This window comes from Vombatus ursinus, unplaced genomic scaffold, assembly GCF_900497805.2.
Source record: "Vombatus ursinus unplaced genomic scaffold, bare-nosed wombat genome assembly UNPS02001419.1, whole genome shotgun sequence".
In the NCBI taxonomy this organism is placed as follows: domain Eukaryota; kingdom Metazoa; phylum Chordata; class Mammalia; order Diprotodontia; family Vombatidae; genus Vombatus; species Vombatus ursinus.
Window position 1 is genome coordinate 23,509,530 of NW_020941197.1, and position 12,345 is coordinate 23,521,874.

The window sequence follows — 12,345 nt, forward strand, 5'->3', positions numbered from 1 at the left end:
TCTGCTTCTCACTTTCTGTCCCCCTGCACATCCATTCAGCTGCCAAATCTTGTCAGCTCTACCCCCACATTGGATCGGAGATCACAGAATTATACATCTCACATCTGTATGCTTCCCTCTACTCACATGGTAATGACTCCAGTTCAGGTCCACATCAACTCTTGCCTGAACCATTGTGGTACCTCCTAACTGGCCACTTTGCCTCAAATCTCTTCCCTACTCCAATCCATATTCACATAGCTATTAAAGTAATTTTCCTAAAGTGCAGGACTGACCAAGTCAATCCCCTATTCAATAAATCCCACTGTGCCCCTAGTGACTCTAGGATCAAATATTATTTAATCTTTATCTTGTCCTTTCAAAATTTCTATTTTTGTGCAAGTTTTTACAATTGTATATAATATATAATTATATATTATATAATATAGGATTATATAATATAACATTTATAATTATTAGTACAGTTATACATGTATGTAATCTATAAATAAGTAGATACATATTGGGGGACATGTACTCAAAATTTCTTTACTGTTAGGGGCATGTGACCAAAAAAGTTTGGAGACCAACCATTGGTCTAGAGATAACAATAGGGACAAAATAGGGAATTTATCAAACAATATGGACTTCTTTTTTTTAATTCCTAAAATAGCATTTTATCTTTTCCAATTACTCATAAAGACAATTTTTAACATTCATTTTTAAAAATTTTTGAGCTCCAAATTTTTCTCCCTTCCTCCCTTCTCTTCCCCCTCCCAAAAATGGCAAACAATTTGATATAGGTATATATGTACAATCATGGAAAACATATTTCCATATTAGTCATAGTTGTGGAAAAAAATGAAACAGACCAAAAGGAAAAACAAAACCAAAAAAATGAAAATAATATGCTTTGATCTGCATTCAGAGTCCATCAGTTCTTTCTCTAGATGTGGATAGCATTTTCTATCATAAGTCCTTTGTAATTGTCTTGGATCATTTCATTGCTGAGAAGAACTAAGTCATTCATATTTGATCATTGCATAATGTTGCTGTTATTGGGTACAATGTTCTCCTCGTTCTGCTTATTTCACTTTGCATCAGTTCATGTAAGTCTTTCCAGGTTTTCCTGAAATCGCCTGCTCATCATTTCTCAGAGCACAATAGTATTCCATTACATTCATGTACCACAACTTACAACTTGGACTTCTAAAAACTGGGCAGAAAATTAAAGCAAGGGCAAGTGATGGAATAAATACAAAAGTACGGCACAATCCTGTAACAATAGGCCAAGACTGACAAAGCTCAGAAGGAGCCAAAGCTGATGAGCAATGCTGAGTGACCAACCACTTGTCAGGCATCTTGGAAAAATGATTCCTTTTTGGGCAGGGACTAGATGGCTATGATTCTGTGAATAAATACACAGTGGGGTCAGCCAGGGGAGGGAAGGTGGAGTTATGGTGCTTACAAGCAGGAGGGCAGAAATGTGCCCAGCAGGGACAGGTTGTTTTAATTACCTTCCAACTCTAAACCCTATGATCCTAATTCCCAAAGGGTTAGAAATTGCTGGCCTGCTGATATACTGCCTTCATGTTTCATCAGAGAGGTTAAAATTAACCTTTCATCTCCTCCACTATGAAAATTCTAATAATAGCAGCTATATTTCCACAATACTTTGCACATATCATCTCATTTGATTCTCACAACAACTCTGTGAGATGGTGAAACATTATTCTCCCTATCTGATAGGAGAAACTAAGGCTTAGGTAGGTTAAGGTCACACAGCTAGTAATTGGCCAAGTGGAGCCTAGAAGCCAGATCCTATCACACTAAGTCCAGTGCTGCCTTCCCGATGATTGGCACATCACATTTCAGCCTGGAGAAGGATAAATTTTGGGTTCCCCAACTCCTGCTCCATTCTTATAATCATGATTGAGAAGATAACTTGGGCTTAAATAGTGGAGGTATGAGTCATCAAAGTAACACTTTTTTTTTCCCCTCTGTCAGGTTTTGTTTTGGGGTTTTTTTTTTTTAAGATTTTGCTTTAATCCAGGGTATCTTTGAGTGGCAGCATGAATAGAGAGCAGCATTCAGTTACTGCCTCTAATCCATACAGGTCATGGGACTCTGAGCAAGTCACTTAATTCCTCAGTGCCACAGGCAAATCTCTAAAACCACAGGCTCAATAAATTGCAAAAGAGTTGCTTCTCAACATTGGCAGGAGGAGTTTCATTACCTGGTGTGCCCAGCACTAATGAAATAACAGGTACACACACACACACACACACACACACACACACACACACACACACATCCTTGATGACATGGAAAAAGGCAGTCTCTCATAGACAGGCTTCTACAGCAGCCAATGTCTTTATGGTCATAGAACTGACAAAAGTACTGAGAATATAAAATCTTATCTTTTTGATTGTTTTAAAGTATCTGTCTTTGTAGAACAAAACACAATCTCAATAGCCCACCTCAACAAGTGTCCCAAGTGTTAAAATTATACAAACCTCGATAATGGATTGGATTATGGACACAACTTTGTTCAACAGAGTACTTGTATTCAAATTCAAATTGAACATACATGCTCACCTAAGGTGTTAGCCCATATGATGGAAGATGTCCTACACCCATGCAAAATCCAAATAAAAGAATTAGATTCCCTATTGATGGAGAAGTTTTCCAAACACTCCTATTTGTAGATGATACCATGTTTAATTGTAACTCTCAGCTGTCTGAAGGTAAGATTGCTACAGGCTTGACCTGATCAAAGAGAGGCATACTATCCCTTCAATCTAAACAATAAGAGTAAGCCGTTCCAAGCCACCATCCCCAGTTCCACTGAGTCAGGGAAACAAAATTGATAGTGAAAAGGTGAAAGGAACTTGTGCTGTCAAAGTTACATATTTGAGGAGTAACAATTTTGGACCAGGTTTCTTCTTGTTATTAAGTTGAGTCTGACTCCATGTGACCCCTGGGACATTGTCCATGAGGTTTTCTTGGCTAAGATGCTGGAGTGGTTTGCCATTTCCTTCTCCACTGTGACCCCATTTTACAGATGAGGAACTGAGGCAAATAGGGGTTAAGTGACTTGCTCAGGGTCACCCAGTAAGTGTCTGAGCTCAAATCTGAACTCAGATCTTCCTGACTCCAGGCCCAGTACTCCATCCACTGCACCATCTAGCTGTTTGGGCCTGGCTCAACTCAAACCAGTTCTGTGATTGAGGGTCAGGGTTAGAATGCAGTGAGGCACATAGGAACCATAAAATGCAAAATAAGAAAAATGACAAAAACCCCTCTTCTGGTGACAAAGGATACAATTCTTTGGGTTAAAAAGATACAAATTAAGGTAGTTACCCCAACCCCATCCTTACCATTCACCACAGCAATAGGTACAGTAATCAAGAAGGCAGTTGCCAGCCCCACACCATTTTGCCATAGGTCTTTCGTGCCTCAGAAAACAAGGAAATCAAACTCATGTTAATCTCAAGAATGGCTTCTCCATTCCCTTGGAAACCAGCCCAGGCCACACAAAAGTACTCCTTCTACTATAGCAAACTAGTGCTGAGTGTCTAAGATTTCTTTAAAGATGGATCGCAGTTATAGCTGGACTAGCTATTACAGAAATTCTGAGTGGTAATATTTTAGGAACGCATGGGGCAGAAGCAATTGACCACCTAGCTGCTGTGATTCCCTTTCCTCCAGTAGAGGAAACTATAACTTTATGTGGCAGAGGAAGTTGGGTGCACTTGGGTTTTTCTGAGGAGCGCCTTCAATAAATAATGAATTAAGCTAGGTGAAGAAGCAACAGTGGTCAGCCATGGGTGAAGAAAGCTATAAGAATAGGTAGAATCCATTGGATTCCATTTAGGGGGGGTGTCCTCTGTAAAGGGGGTAGCCTGGATTCAGAGCAGGGCCCTACAAAAGGGAAAGAAGGAAATGGAAGTCTGATGACTAGGCAATAGTAAGGGGGAAAAATTGAGAAGAGATAGAAACAAATATAACCCATCCTGTGAAGTAATGGAGAGATGTGAGCCAGAGGAGATAATGGAGCCAGGAATCTATTTGAGGTTTCTTTACGTGGATTTAAAGGTTCTGGTGGCTCTGGATGCCTGGAGAATGCCAACTCAACAAGGAACAGCTATGTTCTTTCCCAGGAAATGAAAGAAAACCAAGCAAGAGGCAGAAGAGACCTGAATTTCTCAGATCAAGAAAAGAAAGGGAAAGGTGGCCTGGATCTTGAATTAGGGGGTCCTCCCAGTGCTTAAGCAATGCTTGGAACTTAATGGAAGAGAGTTATTGTTCCATTTGGGTCCCAGCCAGCAGAGAAGAGAGCTTTTGCTGTTGGGAGGAAAAGAAGAGATGAGAATATAATTTTAACCCACCTTTGAAGAGATAGCCCCTTATCCCAGGGTAGTAATTGCTAACTTGTTTTTCCCCCGAGTCGCAACAACTTTTTATAAGGGAAACATTATTTGGAAAAAGAGGTGGGTCAATCAGGTCTAGTGAGGAATAAGGGTTGGAGGGCCTGAGTCCTGCACAGTGAACTATTAAAAGACTCACAGGAAGGATTCCATTGCACTGTGGTTCACCCCTCCTTATCATTCACCACAGCAATGGGTACTGTAAATTAAGAAGGGAGTTGCCAGCCCCACACCACCAATTTGCCATAGGTCTTTTATGCTTCAGGAAATTCTCTGTGGATCCTCTGTGTTGGATTTATGGGGAGACATGACCATCACTGCCCAGGATGACCAGGAATAGACGAGCTGTGCTCTGCAGTGGAGAGAGTACCCACAATGAGGTCTAGTGAAATATCAAACAAATAATCTGTCCTTGTTGGTCATACTACTGTCCCACTGCACCCACCTCCAATCTCCAGGACACTGATAATCATGATGCTAGAAAAGACCTCAGGGGTTTCTAGTCAAGCATTCTTTTTGGGATGAGGAAACTGAGCCCCAGTCACACAGTGGCTAAGGGGTCCCCTACCCCAGCTGGCAAACACATACTTCATTCAGAGAGTAAACTAAGCCTGTCTGGGGCCATTTGTCTATATGTAAAAAGCACAGCCTAGAATTATAAAAATTCCTTAAACATATGCATTCACAATTTTAAAGCCATGTAGTCAAAAACCTTTATTTTAGAGATGAGGAAACTAAAGTACATAGAGATGCAATGAGTTGCCAAGGTCACACAGCTTGTTCGTGCCAGTGTTGATGTCCATCCATTCCTGAATCTAGGCAACCCTTCCACTACTCTTCCCATAACATAAGGTTTCCTGCTCGCTGTTAGTGGAAAGAATGGAGCTTTCTAAAAATTAAGAAGAGGTGTGGCCGTTCTATCAATCCAGAGGAACAATGAAATTTACTGTGTTCGAGGGAAAGCCAACCAATAAGAAAGTAGCTATTGGAAGCTTTGGCCTCTAAGTGGGAACAGCTGGATTCCAACGAAAAACTGTTCCATCAGACTCAAAGCCTGTAAAATCAAAAGCCAAGGCCTTTTACACAGATTCAATTATTGCACTTGGCAGTGGCTAAGGACCCAGATTCATTTTTAAAATTAAAACATGCACAGCATAAGGTGTCAGGTTTCTGCTGCACGGAAAGCAAAGGAAATGGTAGAGGGAAGGCAGTGGGCCCTGGTATGTTTTCAGTCCCTAAAGAATATTTCCAGACTTGAGATACTGTCAGTAGTCAGAGACATTTAGTTTTCGGGTTTTCGGGGTTTTTGTTTTGGTTTTGGGTTTTTTTTCAGTTTTTACTCCTGGCCTCTTTCCAAGCTACCTTTGAGACTCTGGCTGTGCCAGCCAGATGAATAAAACAGGATCAACCACTCGAATTAGAGACAGAACAATCATTGCCCTTCCTCACTTATACCATAGTGCCCAACCCTTTCCAATGGGTAGTGATTTCAATCTCAGGCAAATTCAGACAGAACTTGCCTACACCAAAACATTAACTTGAATCCCTCATTTAGGGGGCACAGGGATAATGGTCACAAATGTTTGACAAAGTTTGCGTCTCTCTCTGGGAACAAGTTCTCAAGAGAAGCAAGCAAATCACAAGCAAAACAGCCCGTTTTTAAAAACTGACAGCCTTCTACATAACAGAGCTGTTCAAAGGGCTCTTTGGCTTAATACTTTAATTAATTAATTAATGCAACATTTGTAAAGTGCTCATACATTAAATGCATGACAACATTCACAAAATGGTATTTAGAGGCAGCTAGGTAGTTCAGTGGGTAAGAGTGCTGGACCTAGAATTAATAAGACCAAGTTCAAAGCGTCCTGCCTCAGACTGCTGTTTGTTGTTCTTCTTTGTCCTTTGTTCTCAAAGAGGACCAGTGACATCAGGAGGGTGATGTCCTGACTTGCAGGTGAATTGGATTTAAGTGAGGCAGAGCTATGCAAAGTCATCACACTCATTCTTTCCTCCAGAGCCATCTGGGTCCTTTGGCGAGACATAGATCAGGATGCCTGGCCACGGCCCCACATGCAGTCGGGGAGCCTTTTTAGCTAAAGCCTTTCCCAGGTCTCAGTTTGCCTGCCTCAGACACTTACTAGCTGTGTGACCCTGAGCAAGTCACTTGACCACTATAGACCACTATAGGCCTCCTCTGTAAATGGTGATAGTTACAGCACCTACTCCACAGGGCTGTTGTGGTAATCAAAGGAGATCATCCATGTATAGCACTTTGCAAATCCTAAATTGATATACACATGTTTTAACCATCGAAGTATCTGAATTTCTATTTGACCTTCATTCACTGAAGCAGGACATTCTTCACTACCACAAGCTGCCCGTTAGCAAGCTAATCAGAGCCAGCTTTTCTTCAGGTCTTTTCAAATTGCTGATCTGAATCAGATTAAGCAACTTAAGAAAGACACCCACAAACAAGCACATACAGCAGACTTGGTTAAAACCTGGGCTTATAAAATATCCTACCATAAATATCTGTAGCTTATTTTCTCTTGGTTTGCTTGACTCTAAATCACTTTGAAAGATGAAGTCTAGTAAAGTTAATACATTACCTAGTCAGCTAGACCAATGTTCTGTGGTTGCAAGTTTATATTTGCATGCAAAATATAGTGTTGGAATTTTTCAAAGCTCCTGGAAGCTAATGTTATCTTCGCTTTCTTTAAAAATATAAGGGTCTGGGGCAACTAGGTGGCACAGTGGATAGAGCACCGGCGTTGGAGTCAGAAGTACCTGAGTTCAAATCCGGCCTCAGACACTTGAAGCTAGTTGTGTGACCCTCAGCAAGTCACTTAACCTTGACTGCCTCACAAAAAAACCCAAAAAACAAAACCAAAAAAATACATAAAAGGGTTTACATGGGTCCAGAGACCCATGATGAAATATGCTAAACATCTCTGACAGGGTACTTGGGTGCTTGTACTCAGACCCCACTTCTAAGATCATATTTCTCCCTAACCTCAGAAACATTATCCCTGGCAGTTTCCTTACAGTGCAAAGACCCTATCTCTGGCAGTGACTCATGAGTGGGCCCAGTGAGACAAACTATCTCTCCTTGTTACAAGAACAAGCTGACCTATGTAGAATTTCCCTTGTACTATTTTGTAACAACAAAACTATCATATACTAATGCCCATAGTTATCATATATGATCCAGAGGTCAAGTTATAGACATTAACTCCTGAAGCTATGTTGTCACAGACATAACAGACCAAAAATACACCCCTTAGGAAACCCCCCTCCCCAGTTTCCAATAGTGAATGACGTAGTTGTACAGGGCCAGTGCTCTATCCACTGTGCCACCTAGTTGCCCCAGACCCTTATATTTTTAAAGAAAGCGAAGATAACATTAGCTTCCAGGAGCTTTGAAAAACTCCAACACTATATTCTGGATGCAAATATAAACTTGCCACCACAGAACATTGGTCTAGCTGACTAGGTAATGTTGTACGTTATCACCTAATTAGCATACTTGCCACATAATCCACTATTTTTCCTATATAAGCTTTAGCATCACTTCTGTTAGGTTGCAAGTTCCCTAAGGACCTCTGCCTGCTGTATAGCGTAACAATAAATCTTTGTCACCTTGACATAAAGAATGCTTGAGTTTGTGAATTCATTCCAGATGACCTTGTCCTATACTCTGGTCCTTGAGGGGTCTCAGCCTCTCAGACCACAACACCTCCTGACAGAAAGCTAATGTACTCAAGCTCCAGATTGAGTGAGATACATACTTCTCAGACATGACCAATGCAAGAATTTGTTTTTCTTTTCTATGCATATTTGTTAGAAAGTTCTTGCTTTTGTTTTTCAATGTGAGAAGGGGAGGAAATGGATTTTTCTCTTACTTAAAAAAATAAAATTAATTTTAAAATATACATATGTGTGTGTTTGGGGAGAGAAAAACAGCTGCTGGCCTTTAGTAACAGAGTATTCAAACACATACCACGTCATTTTGTTATTGTAACTTTCTTGGGGTGGGGGTGATAGAGGGTTGATGTACAAAGAGTTTGAAAGACCTAAATCAAGACACAATTCACTTGAAATCGTTTCAGCTAAAGTCCCAATCACAGAAGGGACCTTAGCAATCATTGTGTCCAAGGGCTTCATTTTACAAATGAGGAAAGTATTGCCCAGAAGTAACAGAACTTGGTCAAAGATACACTACTGAGGGGCAGTTAGGTGGTGCAGTGGATAGAGCACTGGCCCTGGATTCAGAAGGACCTGAGTTCAAATCTGACCCCAGAAACATAACACTTACTGTGTGACCCTGGGCAAATCACTTAACCCCATTGCCTACCCCCCCCAAAAAGGATACCCTACTGATCAGTACCAAATCTAGCTCTAGAACCCCAGTGTTCTGACTCTCAGGTTAAGTTCTCTCTCTACTACAAAGTGCTACAATGGCAATTCCTGAAAAAAAAATCAATGGCATGGTATTTTTGAATGCCTTTCTTTGCCAGTCAAGTGAACGAGCTTTAAATGTTTACTCTGTGCCTGGCACTATGTTAAATACTAGAGATAGAACGAAAGGTAAAAATAAAAGGAGCTCACACATGAATGGAGGAGACAAAGTGCAAACAACTATGTACAGACATGATGGGTAAGGGATAAACTGAAGATAATCTCAAAGGGAAAAAATACTGGCATTAAGAGAGACCTGGAAAGCCTTCTTCTGTTAGGGGGGATTTGAGCTGAGGATTGTCAGTAGGCAGAGGTGAGAAGGAACAGCACTCAGGGAAGTGAAAAAATGTAGTGTCTTGGGGGAGAAACAGAAAAGCGGCCAGTGTCACTAGATCAGAGTACATGGGAGTATGGCGTAAGAAGACCGGAAAGGTAGGAAAAGGTTGGCCAAACAGGATTTAATATTCACTCCTGGAGGTAAGAGGAAGCCATTGGAGTAGGGAAGGTACACAGTCAGACTTGAGCTTTAGGAAGATCACTTTGACAGCTGAGTGGGGGGGAGACAAAGCAGGGAGACCAACCAAAGGCTACTGCAATAGCCCTAGGCATACGGTGATGAGGGCCTGGATGGGGATAGTGACCGTATCAGCCGAGAGGAGAGAAATACGAGACGTTACAAAGGTAGAATCAATAGGACTTGGCAACTTAAGCGGACATGGAGGGGGAGTAAGTGAGGATCTGAGGATGACACTCAGGTTGTAAGCCTGGGAGGACTGTTGTTAAGATTGGGAGGACGGTGGTGCCTTCAGTAGCAATAGGGGAGTTTGGAAGAAGGGAGGGTTTTGAAGGAAAGATAATGAGCTCGGTTTAGGCAATATCGCTTTTGGACTTGTGACCAGCAAGGTACAGACTTGGACATTTCTCTGATCCCCTGACCTCACAAACCTCTCCAAAATAGAAATTATGTGCCAAAGATAATGCAACTTCAGCTGTCTCCATGATTGAGGACACCGAGAATCCAAAATGCTTTTTTAAAAACCAAACAAACCATGAACTGACTTCTACATTGAGCTCATTGAGTACCCCTCCCCAACATCCCACACAACGGGCATCAAGGCTACACTTAGCCTGTCCAAGGATCTGAACCAAGGATCCAACTGATGGGCTCTCAATAAAACCCAGACCCACACCCCAGTCTGCCTCCCCTCTCTCTAGTGTGGGGGAGATCTCAGCTCTGGGTTTTGGAAGTTTGCTTAGGCCTCAAAGGAGAGCCGCACTGCTACAGCTCCAGGGGCAGATGCTTGCTAAAGTGGGGGTGGGGGGGGATGAAAGTGGGGGTGGTTGGAGAGAGGTCTGTGTTGCAAAAGATCTCTGCAGGGGAGCCAGGAATAGAGGGCAAGGGGCAGGACTCCTGTGTGGCCTTGAAATAGAGTTCAACACCACCTCTCATCCCACCTTCCTCACAGAGCCCTGCTGACTCCAAACTACAGAAATCAACCCATTGCACCAACGTGGCAACTCTCTAGTCTGCTGGTACTAGGCCAGAAAATAGGAACAGAGGGAGCAGGTCAATATAGTACACCCCACTATGTGGGGTGGGGGAGGGGCAGCAAGGGAGGGTTGGGCAGCAAGGGAGGGTTGTGGCAGCACTCCATTATACCTGAGACAAAGAGCTTAGTTAGCATCTAGCTGAAGCCAGGCCAGTCTCCTGAAGGGGGACCATCAGAAGGGAGGGAATCAGACAGTGAACAATAGGGAAAAACAAGGCGAGGCCAGAAATCTGAAATTACCAAAGATCTCAGGAAGAAACAAACTCAAAGGACCTTGAACATAAGCAGATAAATCAATCAACAGGGAAAATATTAGCAGCAGAAAGAAATATGGCCTCCATATCTAGTAAACAAGTCAGTTTGGGAAATGTTGAGTTCAAGATGTACAAAAGACATTTGGAGATGCTAAACTAGAGGTCAGGAGAAAGGGCAGATCTCAGAATTATTCGCATATAATTGAATATATTGGAGCTGATCTCACCTTGATACTTGGGAAATCTAAAAGAAAGGTATCAGTTCAAATATCCCTATGTTTTTCAAGAAACATAGGCCATCTAAATAATCTACTTTGTTCCTCCAAATCTTAAGACAAGCAAAGATAATTAATATTATTTGTAGCTAGTGAAAATGTGAAATCCATGACACAGAATTACATTTTTTTTTGTTACACGCACATTTTGTAGTACTCTAGAGCCCCTTGCATACATAAAGAAAATATATATTAAACTGCCTATTGCTGTGCTGCAGAACACTTTGCTAGGTGTTGGGAGGGATAGAAAGTTTAGATAAATCATACACTCTACCTCAGAACTCAGAAGGCTAAGAAAACATAACTATAATAAAAAATATAAGTATGCAATAAACAGAATCATTTTTATAGGATTCTGACTGGAGGAGAAAGAACACTGGTCTCAGGGACTGGACCTAGGCCTCAGTCCCAGCTTTGCCTCCAACTAGTTGGTATGACTTTGGGCCAATACCTGCATCTTCCCAGGCCTCTGTTTATTTAAGAATAAAATGGGTAGACTAGATGGTCTCTAAGCTTTACAACCATAAAATTCCATGAACAGAATATAATGTTACTCTTAATTTATTATAGCATGTAGTTATTTTACCTTTGCTTTTATGACACATTGTTGGCCTTATCTATGATTTATTTGATGCCAGGCACACAACCACCAGTTATAACATGGTTTACAACATAGTTTCCAAGAACACAACGCGATAAAATGCAGAGCCTGCCCATAAGTAAACTTCAAGGGCAATTTCAGTTTGAGAGACACAACTAGGAATCAGAACCAGAGAGACTTTACAATGCAAAAATGCAATGTTTATTTTCTTAAATAAAATACTATATTCATATCTATACAAATAATTATTACAACCATTAAAGTGTTACATTTAACAATAAAAATTTCAAAACTTTAAACAAGAGCATGGTTTAGAATATTCACACCCTAATGCAATGTATCTATAAAAAGATGTCAAAATAAACAGGACAATCTTATTTACAACTGTATGACGTTCCTGATCATATGATACATTTCTGTTCTGAATTTCATTACAAAAAAGAAACTAGAATTTCCATTAGAATTATAAACCAGGTAATTTACAGTTATAGGACATGTTGCACAGCAGATCCTGCTGGCTTAGTATAGATACAAATAATTACACTATTGAAAGAAATGCATTTAATTTCTCTTGGTGACTGCCATGTATTAATCTTCTCAGGCAGTGTACGTAAAAATCTGTGAAGGTGATTGCTATTTCTACCTCACTGTCCTCCACCCTGTTACCAAAGTGAAACATCTTATGTGCGAAAAGTGGAAGCTAAGCCATTCTCCTTCACACTAAAACAGCAGCAGCATCTTAAACAACACTGTATGGTCCCATCCTACTTGGAAAAGAAGTAATTCAACTTCCCCTAA